General features: G+C 38.8%; 1 long non-coding RNA gene across 2 annotated transcripts in view; it reads left to right on the top strand.

The window, feature by feature from the left end:
- Positions 1–25,589, top strand: part of LOC110260275 — a 123,150-nt gene that overhangs the window by 54,861 nt on the left and 42,700 nt on the right. Inside the window, exons 2-3 of one of the 2 annotated variants that reach the window (XR_002343264.1) lie at positions 1,115–1,317; positions 3,449–3,562. This is a non-coding gene — a long non-coding RNA (uncharacterized LOC110260275). The remainder of the gene's footprint in view (positions 1–1,114; positions 1,318–3,448; positions 3,563–25,589) is intronic. The other variant, XR_002343263.1, reaches the window with a different exon arrangement.

Consider the following 25,589-nt stretch of genomic DNA (forward strand, 5'->3'; position numbering starts at 1 on the left):
GAGCCTTTGAGTCTCAGCTTTAATGCTTATGTTTGCCTTCACTTGTTCAGTAGTGTCGGCTACCACCGTACTAATTCTGAACTTCAGGCTAACGAAAAAAGAGAACTCTGTATGTAAGTGAGGCGTTCATTGCAGTTTTAAAATAATTCAGATAGACTTTAAATAATGGAAGAATCGAAGTATCACGCAACACATGGTAGTGAAGGTGGGCCAAACCCAAAAGATGGCAAAAGAATTTGTGCTAGTGCCATTAACAAAACAACATTAAACAGATATTATTCATTTGAATTTTATTAACATTAATTTGATTTTGAATTTGATTTAATTGAATTTTATTTAAAGCCCTATCTCTGGGTTTGAGCTTAATTTATACATTCTTGTTTATAGATGTGTAATAGTTACAGAAATACAGATTTTGTTTTATTTGCATACATATTGAGAACTATTCAAATCATATAAATAAAAGCTTGGGATGTCAGATTGTTTTCCTTTAAGATGGATCTTTAGACTTTTTAAGCTTGAAAACACTGCTCTAGGAGATCAGTAACGAGAATAGCTAATATTTGTTGAGAACTCTGCTTGGATTACATTTTTTAACCCTCCCACGCACCCTATTGTATAATGGAGTGCCATCATGTACTATTACCCTAGATGCTAGATTACTACTATATAATAGGTGTTATCTCTGGCCCATATTACTGGTTAGGAAACTGACCTTATAGACAAGTTGTGTCCACAACTCACAAATGGCTGCCCTGAGATTCCCAGTCCTAATCCTAACTGCACCCTATACGCTGTGAAGCTTTAGAATGCATCACCAAGAGAAGCTAATTTGCCTAAAAGTGTAGACAGCGTCAGCTTTTTCAGACTATTTCAAAGCAGTCATTGTTCAAAGAACCTCACCAAATCTCACGTGATTTCATGGGCATTGACTTACATTTGTGAGTCAATTAGCCTGGACCTCAGCTGTGTAGTTTTGGGTTCTGTTTCTGTAACTCACCTGCTCCTGTTCCCAACCTTCCTCCTGGGTTTAACCTTAGAGAATTGTTACTTTCACTATCGTGGTAAGCTGCATTCCGAGCCGTTTTTGTTGAGTGCTGTCTTGTTTCTTCAGACACTAGCTGTGCTTTTGGTGGCCACAGCAGTCCAGGAAGAGGTATCCTGTCAAACTTCCATGAGAACTTCCAGCTACAACAATGACCTTGAATGGTGCTTGTCTTGAGGGAGGGTGAGATCAAGCAGGCAGTAGATACAGTGGAAACAAAAGCATGTTTGAGTGGACACTTCTGCCTCTCCCTCAAGAGTTACCTGGTGTAGGTAGGTCACAGTTCTGCATAACTGCAATCACTGTGTTCCCTAGCAACAGAGGCCAGGAGAGCTCCAACCCAGAGATGGAATAAATGCCACTGATCCGATTTGAAATAATATTGAACACTAGTTCAGTTGCTTTTCTTACAGGGAATAAAATGTTATAAGGTGCCTGAAGGTGATGATTCAATTAGATTTGCAGAATAAATTCTCAGCAGTAAGTAGAAAGAAATGCTCGAAGAGAAGTGGAGAAAGATCTCAAAGAGCAACTCTAAAAACAAACAATCCTTGTCAAGTTTAATAACTTCACTTAGAACTGTAATTCTGAATGCTTTCCTCATAAGATAAGCTTTCTATGCTCTAGTAATTCTGCCATGATTGTCTCTGAATCTTCTACAATTTGTTGTTTTTTTCTTTTCTAAAATTTATGAAATATTTTAAAACATGAAAATAAATGTTATATATATACATACATATATCTATATATGTATGAGAGACAGAAACATCTGTGTATCCACTACCCTACTTAAGAAAAAGAACTTTGCCTATGACCTTTGAAGCTCTTTGTGTACCCTTTTATGAGAGCACTCCCAAGGAAGTCACTCCCAAGGAAACATTATCATGAAATTTTGGTCTATCATTCCCTTGTTTTTTGGTTTTTTTTGGTCATAGTTTTATAGCATGCATACATCTCAGAGTAATATATTGTGATTACTGATATATTTGAATCTGTTACTACTAAAGTCTTATTTTTTGATATCTATCCTACTTTTTTTCTTCTTAAAAATTATCTCTGATGTAGATTAAGTTTTAAATTATTTTATTCCATATTTTCTTTATAATAGTATTGAAGTTTCACAGTCAGTTATAATTTTTTTCTAGTGGTTACTGTAAAAATTTTAACATGAATACTTACTGAAATATAAAGTTAATCAAAACCTAATGAGGAAATTCCCACAGTGGCTCAATGGTAACAAGCCTGACTAGTATCCATGAGGATGCCAGTTTGATCCCTGGGCTTGCTCAGGGGATTAAGTATCCACCTTTGCAGTGAGCTGTGGTATAGGTTGCAGATGAGGCTCAGATCCCTCATTGCTGTGGCTGTGGTGTAGGGCGGCAGCTGTAGCTCTGATTCTATCCTTAGCCAGATGCACCCCTAAAAAGCGAAAAAAGAAAAAGCAAAAAACAAAAAACACTAATAATCTTCCAATCAGGTAATATAGGATTTAAAAACAGGTCAGCTTGATGCCCACCCACATCTTGGCACAAATGTTGCTGGTATTAGTTCTTTTGGTTGTCTCTCATTTTTAAAAAACTCTCCAAGCTGATGGAGTTCCCATCGTGGTGCAGCAGAAATGAATGAAACTAGGAGCCACCATGAGGTTTCGGGTTCAATCCCTGGCCTTGCTCAGTGGATTAAGGATCCAGTGTTGCCGTGAGCTGTGGTGTAGGTTGCAGAGGCAGCTCGGATCATGCCTTGCTGTGGCTGTGGTGTAGGCCGACAGCTACAGCTCTGATTAGACCTCTAGCCTGGGAACCTCCATATGCTGTGGGTGCAGCCCTAAAAACAAACAAACAAACAACAAAAACACAAAACTTTCCAAGCTAAACATTATTCTTATTTTGTTATATAGTCAAGGTTTTTTTTTTTAATTAAGATTTATACACGTCTTTGCCATTTTCTTTGTGTACATTTTTTTCTTAAGTCTCTGACCTTGCTTTGGGATGATTGTCCTTTGGCCTGAAAGAGATCATTTAGAAGATCTTTTAGGATGGTCTCAACTGGCAAATACTCCCAGCTTTTGTTTCTCTGATAATTATTTGATTTTATACTTGCTATTGAAAGATAATTTTATTAACTATAAAATTTTATGCTGACAGTTCTATTCATGGAAATATTATTTTATATATTATTATATATAATAAATATAATAAAGAATATATAATAAATATATATTATATATTATAAATATAATGCAAACACATATAATAAATACATAAATAAATATAAATATGTTTTTATTTATAATAAATATTTTATATAATATATAGGTAAATGTGTTTTTTATATAATACATATTATATATATTTATTATTTTATAATAAATTCTCTCTCTCTCTCTCTCTCTCTCTCTCTCAGAAGCACCCTGGGAAGCACAGGGTCCTTTGGGACATCAGGATCTCAAACACTTCACAGCTCAGACTTGTAGAAATGAGAAGCATAAAATCCCCCAGTATGTCACTGAGACTGAATGTAAGTGTTTCCACCCCTGGATTCCTTGAAACACAGGACCACATAAAAGTCTCTGATTTAATGCTACATGGCATCCTGAAGGCATGTTATCCTTCTAGAGTGTTGCCTCTTGGCTGGCACTCAGCTCCATGTTTAGACCGTTCTTCTACTCTGTCAGGCTATGTACCTTTGGGCAGCGCAGTATGTGATACAACCAAAAGATACCATGATCATGAGCCACTTCACTGAAAAAGAGGCATTGTGGTTATATGCTCTGTTGTGTGAGATTCCATGCTTATAGATCAAGTACCCCATGGGCCCCAGATAGTGGTGCTTGCCGAGGCTTTGCAAATAACAGGCAAACCCATGCCCACAGTAGCTGTTTATTTCTGTCAGGACAAACTACTAGCCTGATTTAATCAACTTACCACCAAATGGCCCTTTGGTCTCCTAGAGGCATATGGTGCCCTACCAGGGACTCAGTGTTGCTCTCAGTTGCTGGACAGTAAGAGGCAGCCGTAGCTGGATTAGCCCTGTAATTGGGAGTCCTTGCTGGTTAACCCACGTAGAAACTCCACTCTGACCACTAAGTTCACGTGCTGCTTGGTTCAGATTTAGGATGGCTAGTGAGTCACAGCTTCAGTGCCTCTTCCCTGTGTTACATTAATATGCAGTGTAACATCCTCGTGCTTTGTGCCATTTCCCATACATTCATCTACCTCCCTCCACCTTAGACTTCCTTGTCTCCAATCTTCTGGTCCTTTCCCTTCCAGATCCCCAAAATTCACCAACCTCTTAGCCACTTCTCATGAATCTGAATATATTTTCACTTTGGTCACTCTTCCTTCAAAAAAAAAAAAAAAAGCCCACAAAACAACAACCAAAAAACCCCCCAAAACATAAGACCAGGTACACTGCTCTCCTAGCTCTACCCATGGGAAAGATTTGTCCTTCTCCACTGTCTTTCATGACCAGCCCTGAATGCAGATGTAATAGAGCTGCCATCTGTTTTTGGCTTGCCCCCAAGTACCTAGCTACCCCATCCATAAACAAAACTTGGCCTTTTTCCTCTTCTTTCAGCTGCTCATACAGAACTTACTCAATTGGTCATAGGTGCAAATTGAAGAAGATGCTCAATGCAATTGTAATGGGTTACACAGAGCCCTGGGCCACCTACTTACCCAGCTTACTCACACTTTCTAATCTTGCTTCAAGTGATCCCAGATATACCATTTCCATCTCATGATATCCTGCCACTGGACCTGGCTGACTTTACCACTTGGTCATTTTAATTGTACTTGGCTCATAATGGCACCACTTTATGTCTCATAGTCAAGAATTATATCCCAATGGGGCCCAGTAACATGCGGAGAACTGTATAACGCTTTGCTGCCAATGGCATAGTCTTGCTCTGAAACTCAGGCTTGGATTGTGATTCTCTCATTGGAGCTTGCCCAAGGTGCCATACTGCATCTTTTCCAACCACTGGCAACTCCAACACCATAAGGTCTCCAAAACTATATGGCCCAAGTAGCAAGGTTGATTGTACCACAGCCTGAACCTGCCACAGTGCTCTTATATGTTCTGTGAGCCGTCAAAAATGGGAGCCTTCTGTCACCTGGTACATGGCCCAGAGCACATTTTAACCCTTTGTGTTTCCTATGGACTGAATGTTTATCCCTCCTCCAATTCATTTATTAGAGTTCTAACCTCCAGTGTGATAGCACTCAGAGATGGGCCATTAGGAGCTGATTAGGCAGAGCCTTCATGAATGGGATTAGAGTCCTTATAAAAGAGGAGCCAGGTAAACCCCTTGTCCTTTCTACCATGTGAAGTTGGAACAAAAAGCAGCCATTTATGGACCAAGAAGTGTCTGCTTTAGACACTGACCCTACCAGTGCCTTGTCTTGGACATACTAGCCTCCAGAACTGTGATGAATAAATTTCTGTTACTTATAGCCTATCCAACATGTGGTGTTTTTTACAGCAGCATAAAGTGTCATTATGTTTTAGCATATAGTATTAAATGATAGAATATGTAATGTATTATATTTATTGTCATTACCTCTTTTTTCCATACTTTTGTATATACTTGTTTTATATATGTATATATGGTGATGATAATAGTGATATAATGAAATGGTTCTCTCTATGACTTTTCTAAACCTGCAGCCTTACTTCTATTTTTTTTAAATTTTATTGGAGTATAGTTGACTTACAATGTTTTATTAGTTTCAGATCTACAGCAAAGTGAAACGTGTATGTGTATACATATATAGTTTATATATATATATCCATTCTTTTTTTTCATTTAGGTTTATTACAGAATATTGAGTAGATTTCCCTGTGCTATACAGTATATTCTTGTTATCTATTTTATATATCCTACTTAGTTATTTTTCCTTGAACTGTTATTCACTTTATCCTCTTTTGCTTTTATACCTAATTTTTCAAAACACTTGTTAGGTCCTAATATAAATTTTTTCGCATACTTGCTATTTATTAATTGCATTTTTAATTACAAAATCTCAAAGATTTATGTTCATATTTTCATTGTAAGTGACATTTCTACATGGGGCCATAGACAGACTCTCAATATCATCAACCCTGTATTAACTGACTTTTTTTAGTTTAATTGGTACCTAATATTTAAAAGTTAAAAAATCATAGCAGGAGTTCCTGTCATGGCACAGCAGCGGAAATGAATCTGACTAGGAACAATGAGGTTGTGGGTTCAATCCCTAGCCTTGCTCAGTGGGTTAAAGATCTGGCGTTGCCGTGAGCTGTGGTGAGGTTGCAGATGTGGCTCAGATCTGGCATTGCTGTGGCTCTGGCATGGGCCGGAAGCAACAGCACCAATTAGACCCCTAGCCTGGGAATCTCCATATACTGTGGGTACGGCCCTCAAAATACAACAACAACAGCAGCAAAATCCTAGCAGATTTCCCCCATTCCTAAGTGTAACATATATATTAAATTGACTTCCCTTAAATTCAATTCAACTCTACCTATCCCAGAGTAGGAGACAAATCAAATGTTTATGCTTACTTATGAATAATTTTATAGACAACTTAATTGTCTGTATAATCAGCCACCCCTAAAATTAAGAAACTATAAAAAGAAAATGGTTGTATTATACACATTAAGTCATCCTAGGTTTTCCAAATATCCTCAAAAAATTGTTTCCTTAATTTTTTTCCTATATACTGTATATAATGAGTGGTATAGCGTGTGTGATTTTATTGGTGAGAAATATAAATTACATCTATATGGTATATAATTTTCTGCTTGAAACTAAAACACAGACTATAAAGTTATTATTAAAATAGCCAGATGATTAAACATATCCACTTGGGCTCTACTTAAGCTTATCATATTTTGTACACACAACAGATCAGAACAGCTTAGAAATGTAAACTCTTCTTTACTCATTTTATCTCAACCAAACAGCCACTTTGGATGAGGTCTGTACTATGCAATTTCTATTTAAAAGAGACATCCACACTTAACAGCAGATGTTATGAGTACCTTGGATCCTTCAAAAGAGGATAAAACACACTCCATTGACATTTTAAATAAATACTGGTCTGTCAGTTGATCTTCATAACAGCATGTGGATATTTATTATAAACTGGGGATCTTTCACATTTATATTAAGTCATTTTCATATTACGTGTTTAAACAGCAAAGTAACATTGAAACATATTCCTTACATCTGAAAGAACATCATTTTTTTGGATGTAAACCTATATTGTTCATTTAGAATTCTTTTACAAAGAGTGGGAGGTCAAGAAAAATAGCCTGATAAGATTAGTGAAGCTGATATTAAACTATGCATGAAAATCACAATTATAAACACGCTGTGCTTAACAAACGATCTGAACTGATAAGATTTCACCAGACACTGGAACCCCTTTCCTTTCCTCACCCCGGCCACTACGTGTGCCCAGAATGGTAATCACTTAGCTATTAAAAGCAGTTTTGCTGAAATCAGACCTAAGAAGGGGCTCTTGGCTCATGTATATCTTGTACAAGTTGAAATATTCATCTGTAGATCTATGTTTAGTTTCTTATGGCTCTTCCCACTCTTGTTACACAGAATCTTCCTCTGCCTTTGGCATAGTCACATCTTAGTGTCTTTGACAGTCCATTCTGGAGTGAAAAACCACCCCTCTTGTTGAAGGAGGGGCTGAGAAACTTTGTAATCGTTTACTGAAGTTCTTTTTAGTGCCGATCATATGCTGATACCATGGAAAGTATCAGGGAACAAAAATGAAAACAACACAACTCCTGCTCCTCAGGAGTCCCGGTGGAGTAGAGGAAGTTCCTAACCTGTTTTTGTGCGGAAATAGAAATGGGTACAAAGTTCAAGGAAGGCATGAGGGAGGAACCTGTGCTTGTGGAAAGAGAAGTTTTCTAAAATGAAGAAACATACATGAGTTCTGGCTTGAGAGATGAGTAGGAGTTGAGCTTATATCCAAGGGGAGGAAGGCTGAGGGACTTCCACAAAGTGGGCACTGGGGGCGGAAAAGCACAAAGGCATAAAATAGCTTGTAATATACAGAGGGCTGCTAGAGGGTTGGTGTGGCTGGAATGCAGAAGAGAGGGAGTGGATGGTGACAGACACACACTGTAGAGGGAGACACATGGATATGAAGATATATAGAGAGATAGACTGTATTCCAACAATTCTTAGATGCATGTGCTTTCACATTTTAATACCCCTGAGGTTGGGGTACCTTTTCACATGGTGGTGTGTTATAGCCACTGTCACTCGGGATGTTGTTGTTAGCGCCAGCATCCATACAAACTTGGTCATGGCTGTTCCAGGTTTAAGTCTGAGTTAATGTGCAACATATTGTGTTAGTGTCATTGAAATTTCTTTAAAAGCTTATACATAATTCAGTTTCGAAGCAAAAAGGATCATGGTTTATGTAGAAAGATACAGAAACAGAGTAGTAGGGCTTACATTTGATATTAGAGAAGCAAGTAATTCTGAAAACATTCTTTCAGTAAATATAAATTAACAATTCTGAGTAATAGGGAGTACCCATTGTGGCTCAGCAGGTTAAGAACCCAACATAGTCTCCTGTGAGGATGTAGGTAGGATCCTCGCTCAGTGGGTCAAGGATCTGGCATTTCTGCAGCTGCAGCACTGGTCGCAGATGAGGCTCAGATCCAGAGTTGCAGTGGCTGTGGTATAGGCTGGCAGCTGCAGCTCTGATTTGACCCCTAGCCCCGGAATTTCCACATGCTGCAGGTGTGGCCCGAAAAAAAAATAATAAATTAAATAAATAAATTCTTGACTAGCAAAAGATATAGTAAGCAAAGTAAAAAGGCAGAATCAAACTTGGAAAAATATTTGAAACTTATAACACAGAACAGGGAATATCTTAAAAAAGCTTTTATAAAGAGCTTTCAAAAAGGAAGAAAAAGAAGATGGAAAATCTTATAGAAAAATAGATTAGAAACACCAACATAAAATACATAGAGAATGAAATTCAAATTATTTCTTAGCCATATGAAAATAGACATGAATAACTCATAATAAGAGAAATGGAAATTAAAGTTATATTGATAATCTGAAAAAAGAATGTATATGTACATATGTAAAACTGGGTCACTTTATTGCAGAAACTGACAAAACATTTTAAATCAACTATAATTGAAAAAATAAAATGGAACTAGAAAAAAATAAAAGTATATTGAGACTGGCAAAAATCCAAAAGTTTGGCAATATATTCAAATATAATAATACTTTCATACATTTGTAATGTGAATTTAGATGACATAACCATTTGGAAAGAAACTCATCTCCAGAAGAAGTACATACTTATTTTACAACTTGATTCAGCAAACCCACTCTTTTTTTGCTTTTTAGGGCCATATCTGTGGCACATGGAAGTTCCCAGGCTAAGGGTCAAATCTGAGCTGCAGCTGCTGGCCTATACCACAGCCACAGCAATGTGGGACCCGAACCACGTCTACAACCTACACCACAGCTCACAGCAATACTAGGTCCCCGACCCACTCTGCAAGGTCAGGGATCAAGCCCACATCCTCATGTATACTAGTCAGATGCATTTCCTCTAAGCCACAATGGGAACTCCCAGCAAACCCACTTTTAAGAAGGTTCCACAGGCACAGTGGAATAATCCAAAAAGATAGTTGCATAGGGCCATTTATAGTAGCACAAACTAGAAACAAAATCAAATGAATATTAATTGGGGGGACTGGTTAGCTACATCAAGGTATATCTTCATAACAGAATGCTGTGCAGTTTTATAAAGAGTGAGGAGCTGGGAGATACATCTATAGCTTACTATGGGGTGGATGTACTGTGAGTTGCAAGGAGCAAGGTGGAGAAAATGTGCACAGTAGGCATCTACTCATCTAAGAAAGTAGGAAAGGCCAAATAAAGTTCTCTCCAACTATGTCAAGGTTCTAATGCACTCAACCTGAAATACCATAGCTTACATGGCAAAAGGGACTTTGCAGATATGGTTAAAATTACAGACTTTTAGGTGGACAATTGGTAGGCCCAGTGTAATCCCAAGGATCAAGTTGGAGGCAGAAGAGGGGAATTAGAGGGAGATGAGACAAAGAAGAACAATCAGAGAGATGCAAGATTGATGACTTTGAAGACAGAGAAAGGAGGCTACTGGGCAAGGCATGTGGATGACCCCTAAAAGCTATCTTTGCTACAAAAAGCAAGGAGGTGGATTTTCCCATGGAGCCTTAAGAAAAGCACACAGCCAGGCTGACATATTGATTTTTGCCAAGTGAAAGCTGTATCAGACTTCTAGCCTAGATAACCATAGAAACCAAATTTGTGTTGTTTTAAAGCCATTAAGTTTGTGGTAATATGTTATGGTAGAAAAAAAAATTAATGCAGGAAAGAAAACTTAAAATGAAAAGAGTCATTGCATTTAGGGGAAGGGAAGACAGGGTGAGACAGTCTAGGATAGAAACTAGACTTACTTTATAAGTTTGACTTGGACCATGTAAATATTTTACATAATCCTAAAATTTTTAGTTTAAAAAATACATAAAATAAAAATAAAATTGCATGAATTAGTTGGTAGCACAACCACCCAGAAGTTCAAAGAGGCTAAAAAACAATTATTTCATTATAATCTTTAATATGATATATCTTGGAAGAAAATTTTTGAAACGAAAGGGAAAAAACCATTCATTAACCATGTGGTTGGTAATACATTTCTTGTTATTTTGAAATTATTGTGGGTTTATTATGGGAGGAAGCAGATGAGAAGTATTTGTCTCTCATTCTGTGTCATAAGAACTCAGATTCTGGGCATGGGGGAAAAAAAGAGATTCAGACTTAAGACCAAAAATGTTAAATAAAAATCCTGCCAGTCCTCAATTTGAATTGGAAGTATCATCTAAACTTATGATGAATTCTACTTAAAATGAAACTTTTCCTAGCTTTATTAGTGATAAGACCTAGAAATAATGACCAATCCCCTAGCAATGTACTCTTAGTGCCCAAATTATAACCTCCGAATACAGTTTCCTACTAATAGGAAGATTGCATGCAGATTTCAATGGTCTCCAGGTCTTGGAAAGGAATGTACGTGATGAAACTAGATTAATTTATGATGCTACACTGCAATGAAGACATAAAAGAAGACTAAAGTCATGTCAAAGAACACAGGTATCAACTCAGAGTCACCCACTGGTCAAAATTGGGTTAGGATAATAATTGCAATTGGACTGAAGCATTGAGTACATTGAAATATATGAGTTCTTGGGAGTTCCCGTCATGGCTCAGTGGAAACAAATCTGATTAGTATCCATGAGGATGCAGGTTCCATCCCTGGCCTCGCTCAGTAGGTTAAGGAGCTGGCCTTGCCATGAGCTGTGGTGTAGGTCGCAGATGCAGCTCAGATCCCGCTGTTTGTTGTGGCTGTGGCGTAAGCCGGCGACTAAAGCTCCGATTTGACCCCTAGCCTGGAAGCTTCCATATGTCATGGGTATGGCCCTAAAAAGACATAAATTAATTAATTCTTAAGGATAACTTTTCGGTCATTGTTAAATGATGCTCAAGTATCAACTCTATTTTGAATACAGACTAGCATTTACTATGCAAACTATACGTTTGGATAACCCAATAGCAGAGGAGGGAAAAGTTCTCTTTATAGAGATATTCTAGCTTGTAAGTAAAGGAGGAATGACTGATTTCAAATATCACCATTTTGCAACCCCTAATGAATTAATGGATCTACCACTGGGCATCAATGGCTGTTGATGGCTTTGTCTCGTCTCTTATATATATATATTACTGATAAACTCATATGATGTTCTTCTAAATAGTACAGGAAGAAGAAGAAAGGATGAGGTTAGAGATGAAATGAGATTGGCCATGAACTGATTTTTTTTTCGGGGGGGGCACCTTGTGTTACATGGAATTCCCAAGCCAGACATCATATCCAAGCCATAGTTGTGACCTTTACCACAGATGCAGCAATGCTGGATCCTATTGTGCCAAGCTGGGGTTTGAACCTGCCTCCTGGAGCTCCCAAGAGGCCACCAATCCCATTGCACCACAGCAGGAACTCCAAATTGATCATTCTTGAAGCACAGTTTTGAGTGCACAGATATTTCAAATTTCTGTTACTTAATACACATTTCTAAACATTTCTATTGTAATAATGTATTATAAGAATACATTCTTTAAAAAAATACATATATGTATATGTGTATACACGCACATGTAGCACAACACACACAAGTTCTCATAGCTGGTAAGGTATTAGGCTGAATGCAAATCCTGATCCGATGCTGGATTCCCTACTATTTTCATTGACTACACTGTACTGCCTCTCAATATTAGATGAAAAAATGTTCCCTCAGTGTCTTTCAATTGATTTGACCTCACCAACCCATCTGCTATAGACTCCAAACCGGAAAGGATGCCTCCCCTGATGTAATTTACAATACTAAATTACTGAGGAAGCCGGGTAGGGTTTGTGGCTCTGTGCCTGACTGTTCACAACTGCTAAAAATTGGGTGATGTCTCCACAAAGAAAATAGTTCTAGACTCCCATGGATCCCCAAGAGTTGATCTCCTATGGCCCAGGTCTTCTAGAAACTCTAGTTAGACAAGTGTGAGGATCAAGACATAGCAGTATAGGTGTCTGCAGCTGGTATCAGGGCCCAAAGCTCCACTGAATATTTGAGGAACCAAAGGTCACAGGGGAGGCTGGGGAGGGTTTAGAGCCCACCATGATATACAGTGGTTTATACAAAACTAGGTTATGGAATCAGAGATGTTTTGGTCCAGGTGGGTAAGAGCCCAAGACAGGGAGCTGGAGACAGGGCACCATTAGAGAGAAGTGAGGAGGAGACAGATGAGCCTGATCCACAGGCAGGAGGTATTTCCCCTCAGAAATCCTTAGTCTACTTGTTAGGGATCGTTGGGTTCCAGCCCAAAGGCCCAGAGGACAGTCAGAAGACAACAGGATTGACACATTTCTGACTGAAGCAGAGGCAAAGGAGACAGACTTGCCTCAGAGCCTTCTTGAAATCCTGGCTTATTGGTGAAGGTACAGAGGGTACAAGGTGCCCATGATAACCCTGGACCTGTGAGCAGGTGAAATAAGCATACATAGACTAGATCAACAGGAAGAAAATGTCTGAGGACTTAGCTTGTCCTTCTGTAAGAAAAAAATATCTGATTCAAAGATTTAATAGCCAATAATTCATATACTGGCTATCTGTGACATCCAGGTTTGGCATGATGTAGAACAAACATCTGGGTAATTGAAAATTTGGGGAGTTCCTGTGGTGGCGCAGTGGAAATGAATCCGACTAGGAACAATGAGGTTGCAGGTTTGATCCCTGGCCTTGCTCAGTGGGTTAGGGATCCGGCGTTGCCCTGAGCTGTGGTGTAGGTCGCAGATGCAGCTCGGATCTGGCATTGCTGTGGCTATGGCACAGGCTGGCAGCTGTAGTTCTGATTAGGCCCCTAGCCTGGGAACCTCCATATACCACAGGTGCAGCCCTGAAAAGCAAAAAAAAAAAAAAAAAAAAAAGAAAAAAGCAAAAAAAAGACTTTTCTCCTGGTTGTTTTGGTCTCTTGGAGGATAAAAACCTCACTATATTGCATCACAGAGTTAAGAATTGGAAGGCAAGGTAATATATGACTTGACAATGAATCAGAAAACAGACCAGATTGCCCATATAGTAAAAGAAAGAGGTCTTGGCTATGCAAAGTGTGGTCCATAGACCAGCAGCATGGGCATCACCTGGGAATATATTGGACGGGCAGACTCTCAAACCCATCACCAGAAGCAGAAGTCATTCTAACTACCCCTCCCCCAGGTAGTTCACGTGAAAGTATACTATAAAAGCACCTCTAGAGCATTCAGCATTGTTACTACCACCATCATAGCTACCATTTATTTGGTATTTATCATGTGCTAATACTCTTCCTTCTCATGAGTTATCTCAGTGCAACTCAATACTAGTGAAGAAATTGCTGTTATTCCCCCACTTTAGAGACAAGATAACTGACATCCAAAAGCATTTTTAAACTTGAATTTTAAATGTGGCTTGCAATTGGTGGATCTAGGATTCAAACTCATGTTCTTAGAACCCCAAAGTATGAGTCTTCATTACAATTTTCTTATCCTCAGCAATGGTCAGGCCCATGAGTAGAAACCCCACTTGTACCATTATGTTGGATTATGAAGAATGGATATATTACAGAGACAAAGGAGGAAAGGAGGGAGACGGGTTTATCATCATCACTAAAGAATTTTCAAAGTGAGTTTAAGACCAGATTTCAAACGGTGAAGCAGAGCAGAAAAGGCAGAGCACAAGAACTGCTGGATGTCTTTCTTCACTGATTATTCCAACATTAAAATATTCCATGTTCCGCAGAAATATTTATCCCAGAGAAAAACAAAATTAACATTTTATGTTTCATCTGTTTTGACAAATACATAACTGCCCTTAGCCTGGCAAAGATTTTTCCCTGTTGTCCCAAATGAAAACTGACTAAATTTGACATGAGTTTAGAATTAATCCCTACTGTAGTTAGGATTTGCTACAAAGCAGCTGTTTCTTATTCTCCTTCCTTGAGGATCACGTGCTGATCATGACAGACTTATTAAATGTCTTCAGGAGGCGATCTGTGAAGCTGTACTTGGCTGTTTGGGAGTAGTTCCTGAGTTTTATCACAAAACTTCTGCCTGATTCTCTTGATTGAGGGGTGGTTTATATTAAATAACTGAGAGATAATAATCAGAAAGAAACAGTATGCCTCAAAATATGCAACAGGGTTATTTTAATCTGTATATTTTAATTTAAATTGCTTTTAGCTTAGTTTTCAAAGGGAGATTCCTGGTTTCTAGTGTTTACAATTCTTTCCCTTTAAAATAGGGCTTTGAAGTGTGCACAAAACACAGGTGGTGGCTACAGCTTCATGACGCCATCACAGGTTTAAAAAGAGGACTTCCTGTCGAAATGACTTCCTGCTACTGTCCAAGGGAACCCAAAGCATTCCAAACAGCACTCAGCACTGTTGTTCATCACAAGCTCATCTGCTGGGTTTTTTTTTTTTTTTTTTTAAATCTTTTTTTATTTTTTTAAATTTTTTTCTCTTATTGATTTTTATTTTTTTTCCATTATACCTGGTTTAGAGTGTTCTGTCAATTTTCTACTGTACAGCAAGGTGACCCAGTCACACATACACATATACATTCCTTTTTCTCACATTATCATGCTCTACCATAAATGACTAGATATAGTTCTCAGTGCTATACAGCAGGATCTCATTGCTTATCCGTTACAAAGGTAAGAGTTTGCATCTATTAACCCCAAATTCCAAGTCCATTCCACACCTCCCCCTACACCTTGGCAATAACAATTCTATTCTCCATGTCCATGGTTTTCTTTTCTGTGGAAAGTTTGATTTGTGCCATATATTAGATTTAAGATATAAGTGATATCATATTGTATTTGCCTTTCTCTTTCTGACTTACTTCACTTAGTATGAGAGGCTCTAGTTCCATCCATGCTGCTGCAAATTGCATTATTTTGTTCTTTTTCATGGCTGAGTAGAATTCCATTGTGTATATGTACAACATCTTCTTAATCCATTCATCTGTCAATAGACATTTTGGTTGTTTCCATGTCTTGGCTATTGTGAATAGCACGACTCTGAACATACGGGTGCATGTGTCTTTTCAAGGACAGTTTTGTCTGGATAGATCTTTTTTAAAATTATATTTGATTTAGATTTGTTGTGCTAATTTCTGCTGTACAGCATAGAGACCTAGTCATTCACATATATATATATGTATATATATATATATACTCATACACACACACATTCTTTTTCTCATATTATCTTCCATCATGTTCTATTCCAAGAGATTGGATCTAGTTCCCTGTATAGTAGAGATTCTCATACTAAATGAAGTAGATGAGAAAGACAAATACTATATGCAAGGGGACTTTTAAAGCACCCCTCAATGTTTTTCTCTTGTTCCCAAACATTTAATTGCAATTTTTTCCAACTCCCTGCCACTCACCTTTCACTTTAAATCCTTTCTTATTCTCTACCTTTTACTGAGGATGTTTGCTGTATTACTGGTATTTATTATCCATTTGTCAGCCATTGTAGCCTGAAAGCATTTTCCCTATAAGAAGTGAAAGAGGGAGTTCCCTTTGTGATGCAGCTGAAATGAATCCAACTAGGAACCATGAGGTTTCTGGTTCAAACCCTGGCCTTGCTCAGTGGGTTAAGGATCTGGCATTGCCGTGAGCTGTGTTGTAGGTCACAGATGTGGCTTGGCTCTGGCATTGCTGTGGCTGTGGTGTAGGCTAGCAGTTGTAACTTTGATTCAACCCCTATCCTGGGAACCTCCATATGCTGCAGGTGCAGCAATAAAAAGACAAAAAAAAAAAAAAGTGAAAGAGTCCACTTGGTATTTCAGTAGCTTCATTCTAGTTGAGCTAACCACAAGTTGGCCTGGTTAAGACTTTGTCGCCAACTCAGTGCAGCTACTCATGACTATCTACTCTCTCTGGTAGGCTAGTCCCAACAGAAGTCAACTAGCCCAATGGGAAATGGGAATTGTTTGCTCCAAAATCTACGTTATCAGTTTGAAGAATCCCATAATCCATGAGTGGTATGCTTTGAGCACTGTTAAGCTAAAACAGACCTGGGAACCCAGTCAGTACCCAGGCTGGGGGTAGAACTTGCTTACATGTTTACTTGCAATTTTTTTAAAAAAATTTTATAAGGTAGGGTTTATATACCTCAGATCTTAAGTTTACACTATGAAAACCCCACTGACAGGTTTAAAATACCTTCTTGACAAAAATGCAGATTTCATTTTTAGTATCAAGGAAATCTGTCCAAAATGGTACCATGTACTAATAAGTAACTAATAAGTTACTTACTAATACCATGTATTAGTAATAAGTTACTTACTAATAAGTAACCTGTTGTATTTAATTGTTCATAAGCCATATTTTAAAAGTTTAAAAAATACCCAATATGTTCTTTATGCAATTTAACTTCTAACATTTCTGCTCTGTGGTGATTTATTTTTAAGAGATGATGAGAGCCAAGGGATGTTTTTACAAATGAGTTAAACATTCAACCTTTTAATGGCAACTATATGTGTTTCTATATGTGTTGTTAAAAATCTGTCCTTTAGAGAGTTCCCATCATGGATCAGTGGTAATAAATCCAACTAATATCTATGAGTATGCGGGTTCGATCCCTGGCCTCACTCGGTTAAGGATCCAGTGTTGCCGTGAGCTGTGGTGTGGGTTGAAGACAGGACTCAGATCTGGCATTGCTGTGGTTGTGACATAGTCCAGCAGCTACAGCTCTGATTTGACCCGTAGCCTGGGAGCTTCCATATGCTACAGGTGTGACCCTAAAAAGACCAAAAAAAAAAAAAAAAGTCTATTTTGATGAATATTGATAAACCATACACTCTTGTAATCATCATCCAAATCAAGATATAGAACATTTCAATCATCCTATAAAGTTCCCTTTTGCCACTTTCCAGTCCATACCCTCAATGAAAGGCAACATTTGTTCCTTTTTTAAAATGGAGTCATCCAGAATATACTCATTTGGTTTTCTTTTGTTGGGTTCAATATAATGTTTTTGAGATTCATCCATGTTTGTATGTATTGGTAGTTTTTTTTTTTTTTTATTAGAGCTTCATACTCCATCGTGTTCATATACCATAATTTCTATATCAGTTCAACTGTTGATGGATGTGCGGGCTGTTTCCAATTTTGCTATTATAAGCGAAGCTATAGACAGTCATGGATAAGGCCTTTTGTAGACACGTGTTTTCATTTCTCTTGGACCTATGAGTGGAACTGTTAAGTCCTATGATAATTATATGGCTTCCTTTATTAGAAACTGCCAAGCTGTTTTCCAAAGTGGTTGTGTCTTTTTTTAACTTTCACTAGCAAATTAAAAAAAAAAATACAAACACATTAAGAATCTGAAATTCTGGGAGTTTCCATTGTGGCTCAGCTACAGCTCTGATTTGACCCCTAGCCTGGGAACTTCCATATGCCACAGGTCAGGCCCCCCTGCAAAATAAAAGAATCTGAAACTTTGAGGAGTGCTTTTAGGTATGTATGTATGTATTTTGGGCTGCAGCATGGATCTCAGTTCTCAGACTAGGGATTGAACCTTCTAGCCACTAGACCACTAGGGAACTCCCCTCCACTAGCAAAGTTTGAGAGTTCTGAGTACTCCTTTTTCTTGGCAATACTTGGTACCGTCAGTCTTTTTAAGAGTCTCATGATCTACCGACTGAGCTAGCCGGGCAGCTCTGTCAGTCTTTTTAAATTTCAGCCATTCTAGTGGATGGGTAGTGTTATCTTATTAATTTGAATTCCTCTCATAAATAATGATTGCATGTGCTTATTGGCATTCATATTCTTTTATTTTGCCTTTCTGTCTTTTTTTTTTTTTGCTTTTAAGGGCTGCACCCACAGCATATGGAAGTTCCCAGGCTAGGGGCTGCATCAGAGCTACAGCATCCGGCCTATGCCACAGCCACAGCAACGAGGAATCCAAGCTTCATCTGTGACCTCTACCACAGCTCATGGCAATGCCAGAGCTTTCACCCACTAAGTGAGGCCGGGGACTGAACCCTTATCCTCAAGGATCCTTGTTGGGTTCATTAACCACTGAGCCACAAAGGGAATCCCTGGCATTCATACTCTTATTTGGTGAAGTGTCTATTTAGATCATTATTTTCAAGTTGTTCAAGTTTACTATCTCATATCACAAAACTGATAGATATGTATTTCCTCCCAGAAATGCTCTGAGAGATCCTCTACTTGAACTTCTTGAAGCTACTCACCACTGCCAGCTAGCTATTTCTTTAATGGCAACAAAAGAAAATCCCTTTTAGAATTCCAGGGATGTGCAGGGGCTACCCTCTGATGGTCATTTGTTCATTCCCTCCTATAGTCAATTATAATCATTATCATAAGCCCTGTTCTTAGTCGTAAATAATAGTGTCCTTGCCTTCCTGGAGCTTACAATCTAGCAGAAATGTCAGAAATAGAACAAATGATTACAAGGATAATAACTGTTTCAAAGACAACATAGGTAGAGGGTGCTTGAAGTTCACGTTCCCAGGGAGACTCATACTCAGGGTTGATGGGGGAATGAGAGAAGGGGCCAGAGACTGCTTCTTTAAGGAAGGCACATGTCAAGAGTTTCTGTTGTGGCTCAGTGGGTTAAGAATCTGATTAGTATCCATGAGGATGAAGGTTTGATCCCTGGCCTCGCTCAGGGGGTTAAGGATCCAGCGTTGCCGTGAGCTGTGATGTAGGTTGCAGACATGGCTTAGATCCTCCCTTGCTGTGGCTGTGGCTCAGGCCAGCAACTTGCAGCTCTGATTCGACCCTTGGCCTGGGAACTTCCATATGCCTAGGATTTGGCCCTAAAAAGCAAAAAAAAAAAAAAGAATGCAAAAGAACTGTAATTACACTGAGTATCTGACTTTAATTAGTACTGGGATTCTGTTCAATGGGTGACTTGTGCTTGGACCAAGCCAGCACATTAGGGGATGTGTACTAATCTTGGAAAAACTCTTTGACTCAACTTTGAATAACTTGGGCGTGTACTGCTTTAAGTGGTTGGTTAGTCAAAATGATCAATTTTTTTTTTTTGGTCTTTTTGGGCCACACCTGTGGCATATGGAGATTCAGGCTAGGGGTCTAATCAGAGCTGTTGCTGCCTGCCTACGCCAGAGCCACAGGAATGCCAGATCTGAGCTGCATCTTTGACCTACACTACAGCTCATGGCAGCACCAGATCCTTAACCCACTGAGCAAGGCCAGGGATTGAACCTGAAACCTCATGGCTCCTAGTCAGATTCGTTTCTACTGCACCACTATGGGAACTCCAAAATGACTAATTTTATATTGAAACAATCAAAAGCAATCCTTTCATTTTATAATAGGAATGACTACTATTTATTTAGTATATATTTGCTATGTGTCAAGCACTGTAGGTAGTAGGTTAGCCCTATCCTTACCTGTTTAATCTGCATAACTGCTAGTGAGTATTACAATGTCAAGATAATACTAGGTAAGTGATAGCAGAGGCAGGATCTCTGACTACAAAGCCTGCCTCTTCTCTAACACACATGAATTTGTAATCATGAAACGTCTGCACAGATGTTCCTCAGGATTTTCTCACAGCACATGAATAAATTAATGCCTTAGCAGATTAATTACAGATCAGTTACTTGGGACGAGAGGAATAAAGCCAGTTACTCAAATTTCATTAACAGTGAGTCACATAAATGCTCAATAAATTCCTAGCTCTGGTACCTTCATTTCCAGGTCTCCTTCTACTAAGGTCATCTGTAGGTGCCTCTGCCCAGAACTGTTCATGGGGAAAATTTTTTCAAATGAAAATAATTTTCCTTTTTTTCAAATTGAATTGTAATTGACATACAATATTATATTAGTTTTAAGTGTAAAACATAGTGATTCAATATTTTTATGCACTATAAAATGATCACCATGATGTTTAGTTAACATCTGTCATAATACAAAGTTACTACAATACTATTGACTATATTCTCTGTGCTGTACATTAAATCCCTGTGACTGACTGACTTTATAGCTGGAATTTTGTACCTCTTAGTCTCCTTCACCCATTTTGCTCATCTTCTCACCCTCCATCCCCTCTGATCTGTTCTCCGTATCTATTAGTCTGTTTCTCTTTTGTTTTTTAGACTCCACAAATAAGTGAAATCATAGAGGATTTGTCTTTTAGCATAATACACTCTAGGTCCATCTATGTTGTCACAAATGGCAAGATTTCATTCTTTTTCATAGCTGAGTAATATTCCATTTAAAAAATTTAAATTTAATTTTATTGGAGTATAGTTGCTTTACAATGTTGTATTAGTTTCAGGTGTACAGCAAAGTGAATTATATATATATATATGTATATATATATATGTGCTTTTTACCATATAAGTTATGAACTATTAGGTAGACTTTCCTATGCTATATTAGGTTCTCATTAATTATTTTATACAGTAGTGTATATATGTTATTCCCACCCTCCCAATTCTTCCCTCCTCCACCAGTTTCACCTATAGTAACCATAAGATTGGTTTTGAAATCTGTGAATTTGTTTCTGTTTTTTTAAATAGTTCTTGGAATTCCCATCGTGGCGCAGTGGTTAATGAATCTGACTAGGAACTATGAGGTTTTGGATTCAATCCCTGGCCTTGATCAGTGGGTTAAGGATCTGGCATTGCCGTGAGCTGTGGTGTAGGTCGCAGCTCCGATTGGACCCCTAGCCTAGGAACCTCCATATGCCGTGGGTACGGCCCTAGAAAAGGCAAAAAGACAAAATAAAATAAATAGTTCTTTTGTATCATTTTTTATATAACATCCTATTAGTTAGATCTACCACATTACACACACACACACACACACACACACACACACACATACAGCACATCTTCTTTATGATGGGAGAAACTTTGAATTTATTTTTCCTGACTCCTGTTCAGACCCCAGTACTTTGCCATCTCTATCCTTCCCCCCTCTGACTCCACAGTCTGTAAAACTGCCAGAACCCTTTGTTTGGGGCTCTCTCAAGAGTGAGATGATGCCCATATGGGCATGGATCCAGCTGACCTTCAACCAGTGTGCCCTTCCCTGGGGAGATGGACCAGAGGCAGTCTTCTCTCATTTTAGCCTCTTGCATAGATTATCACAGAAGTGATTGAAACCTCTACTTTTTCATTTTTGGCTTGCAGTTTTAATTGGCCGCTCTGACTCCTGACATTGTCCCTTGCTCTCTCTTGACAGAATGGCTTTCCAGAGTTGTTTCACAGGGAGGGAAGGGGACTCAGGATGTACTTTCACAGCAGCTAGTTATTGGGAAGGTACATACCTTTGGGTGGGGCAGATTCCTATAGCCAAAGACAATGCCCGCGAGAGGTACAGCTGTGAGGCATCAGCAGCCCATTTCACAGCATCTGGGGCGCTAAAAAGAACCTTTGTGGAACATCATGGCATCAGCTATAGTCTATATTTTTCTACTGCCTGGATACACTTTCCTCTTATAATAAGTTTATTCCACCTGGGAGCAGGGTCTCTAAAACTTTAGTTGGGCTTACTTCCTGGGAAACTTGGGTTTAAGAGGATTATAGGCCCATCAGCAGTTCTTTTTTTTTTTTTTTTTCTTTTTTTCTTTTTTGTCTTTTTGCCTTTTCTAGGGCCGCTCCCATGGCATATGGAGGTTCCCAGGCTAGGAGTCGAATCGGAGCTGTATCCACGGGCCTACGCCAGAGCCACAGCAACATGGGATCCGAGCGGCGTCTGCAACCCATACCACAGCTCATGGCAATGCTGGATCGTTAACCCACTGAGTGAGGCCAGGGATGGAACCCACAACCTCATGGTTCCTAGTCGGATTCGTTAACCACTGCGCCACAACAGGAACTCCAGGCCCTTCAGCAGTTCTAATCAAAGCTCATTCTTCCTACCCTCACCACCAGCTCTGGATTCCTCTCTCCCTTGGCAAGCACCTCTGTTAGACTGAACAGTTGGCCGAGAGGATAATCCAGACTTTCTTCTTTGAAGGGTCTCAGCCCCTAGTTCCCAAGTGCTTAACAGGCTGTAGTGACTGTAACACTAAAACTAGGCACAAGAATGGCAAGAGATATACTCTGCAGAGTGCCAAATATCTCTGTTCCCAGTGTCTGAAGGCAATTCTTAGTAGGAGCACATTACTAGGTACTCGCAAGGACTAGGAAATTCATTAACTGACCCTGGGGTAAGGATCTAGATGTAATACCATAGTATCTGCTGGGAAAAAAAAAAATCAGAACTTTCAGGGCTTTTCATGAATTCCAAAAAGTCTTGTTACTTCATATTTTCCTAACACTCTCTTATATGTTTAAAGAATGTATAATGAGTAAGATTTCTACTTCCGACCAAGGTGGAGTGACAAGAACCAGAAACATTTTCCTGTCTAAAACAACCAACACAATCCAACAAAAACAATTGTTTTCAAAACACAGGACCTGAGGCAACAATCATCTGCAGGGAGTCCTTTTCAAACACTAAGTACTGATAAACACATTTGTGTGAGGGAAGGACCTGGGGCTAAGGAAAGAACCACCTGGAAGCATTAGCGGGGATAGTGCCCACCATTCACAAAAGGCTGGGGGAGAGCCTGCTTCCAACAGTCAGACAGGGGAACCTCATGATCCATGAGTCCCACAAAGTACTCAAAAGGATTTCTCTCAGTAGTGGAAAATTAGTTCTAGAAGAAACATTTCTCTGGTCCTGGATAATGAATCTTTTTTTTTTTTTTTTTTTTTTTGTCTTTTTGCCTTTTCTAGGGCCACTCCCACAGCACATGGAGATTCCCAGGCTGGGGTCTAATTCCCAGAGCTGTAGCTGCTGGCCTACCACAGTCACAGCAATGCCAGATCCGAGCTGTGTCTTCAACCTACACCACAGTTCACGGCAACACTAGATCCTTAACCCACTGAGCAAGGCCAGGGATCAAACCCACCACCTCATGGTTCCTAGTCAGATTCGTTAACCACTGAGCCATTATGGGAACTTCTGGATAATGAATCTTAAATGCAAAAACTGAAAGGATCACACTGTTTCTAAGTAATTTAATTGTATCTCTGAACAAACTCAACAATGTTTATAGGCAGACAAAATACCCAGGACTCAACAAGGTAAAACCCACAATGTATGTTATCTAATCAAAAATGACAAGGCATGCAAACTGCCAGGCAGGAAAATAAGACCCACAATGGGGAAAAAAAAAAAAATCAATCTAAACCAAGCCAGAATAGACACATATGTTAGAACTGGTAAACAAGGACAGAAAAGGGTTATAATAACTGTGTTCAATAAATTTGAAAAGTTAAATAAGGACATGGGAGATAACTTATAAAGATGCAAATCTAACTACTAGAGATGAAAACTATAATGTGTGAGATGAGAAAGGCATTGATTGGGAGTAAGGGCAGATCAGACATTTCAGATGAAACCATTCGCAATCTTGAAGACATCATAACTGAAACTGTCTGAAATGAAACACATTGAGAAGAAAAGAATTTTTAATATGAACAGAGCATCAGTCAGGTGTGGGATAATTTCAAACAGCCATGTAGTTGCATTAGGGATTCTCACCTGTGAGAGAAAGGCAACAGAAGCAAGAAGAAACAGATTAGAGGTCTAATGGTTGCAGAGCTGACAAAGCCTTGGTCAGCCTAGCAGGAAGTACTGGGATGAATAGGCCCTTTAGAGTGTGCTGAGTTAACCTCGCAGTGCTCACTCACTGGATCCAGGATGCCCCAGGAAGGGTATGATCATGGCTAAGGGATCTCTCTCTAACCAAGGAAGCCCTTCATCAAGCCTAGAGCTAGAGGAGGCTTCTCCCTGCACCCAATGTGGCTGGTCAACAACCCATTCCGTAGAGAGGGATCTGGAACATACCTCTAGGTCTAACACAAAGAGTGTGGGCTTTGGAGCCAGACTACTCAGCTTCTAGTCCTGACTCTGCCACTTCCAGCAAGGTCTTCACATCTCTGTTTTGTTTTCCCCAAGTATATGATGGAGTGGGTAACAATTGTATCTGTTTCATGTGGTTAGGAGAAGATTAAGTTAGGTAAAGCACTCAGAACCCTGCCTGGCCCAATGTTAAGGGCTATAGGTATTCGTTATTATCGTTCTCATTGCTACATTTTATTAACTCTAAAAGAAGGTGTTCTTGTCTCCATTCTGCAAATCAGAAAATGGATTCTTTAAAAGATCAAATAATTGCCTCCGATCACCCAGATAGGACATGGTAGGATCAGAATCCAAACCTGGCTCTGTTTGCACCCAAAAGTCACCTGTATGATATAAATCAGTTTTTGTGGTTGTTAGCATTATTCATCTGTTGCCCCTGAATTAACTATGTAGACCGTATGTGTTTTGAGCTCTTTTTATAACTAAGACCCAGCACAATCGTCAGCATGGAATAGGCACTCAATAAATGTTTGCTGCCTAGAAGAACGAAGAGCTAGTGGCTTCCTTTGCTTATAGAGACCTAGCTTGTTTCTGCCTTGCCATATTCTACTCATGATCTGATTTTTTTTTCTTTTTGTTTTAATTGTTCAAAGGCTGCACATTTTTCACTGACATCATATCCCCCCCCCCAATAAAACCACTAAGTAAAGTTAAGTGAGGTGCAAACATTTCTGGAACATTGTTTTCTGTCTCCCTGAAGAATTTCAAGTACATAAAATAACTAAATTGATATGCTTTTTTTTTAAATATTTCAACTCTTTTTTTTTGTTTTTAATCAGCAAGTGTTATTAGAAAAAATCTATTATTTATTTTTAATATACTTTATTTGTAATAATTAAGATAAGAGATTGAAGGGGTTCATCAGGTAGGTATTAATTCACATCTCCCAAAAAATCATGGCTGAAAATAAGGTGAAAACATTAGGTGTGCTAAAAGCAAACTGGAGATTTTT

Source organism: Sus scrofa, chromosome 4 (assembly GCF_000003025.6).
Source record: "Sus scrofa isolate TJ Tabasco breed Duroc chromosome 4, Sscrofa11.1, whole genome shotgun sequence".
Classification (NCBI taxonomy): domain Eukaryota; kingdom Metazoa; phylum Chordata; class Mammalia; order Artiodactyla; family Suidae; genus Sus; species Sus scrofa.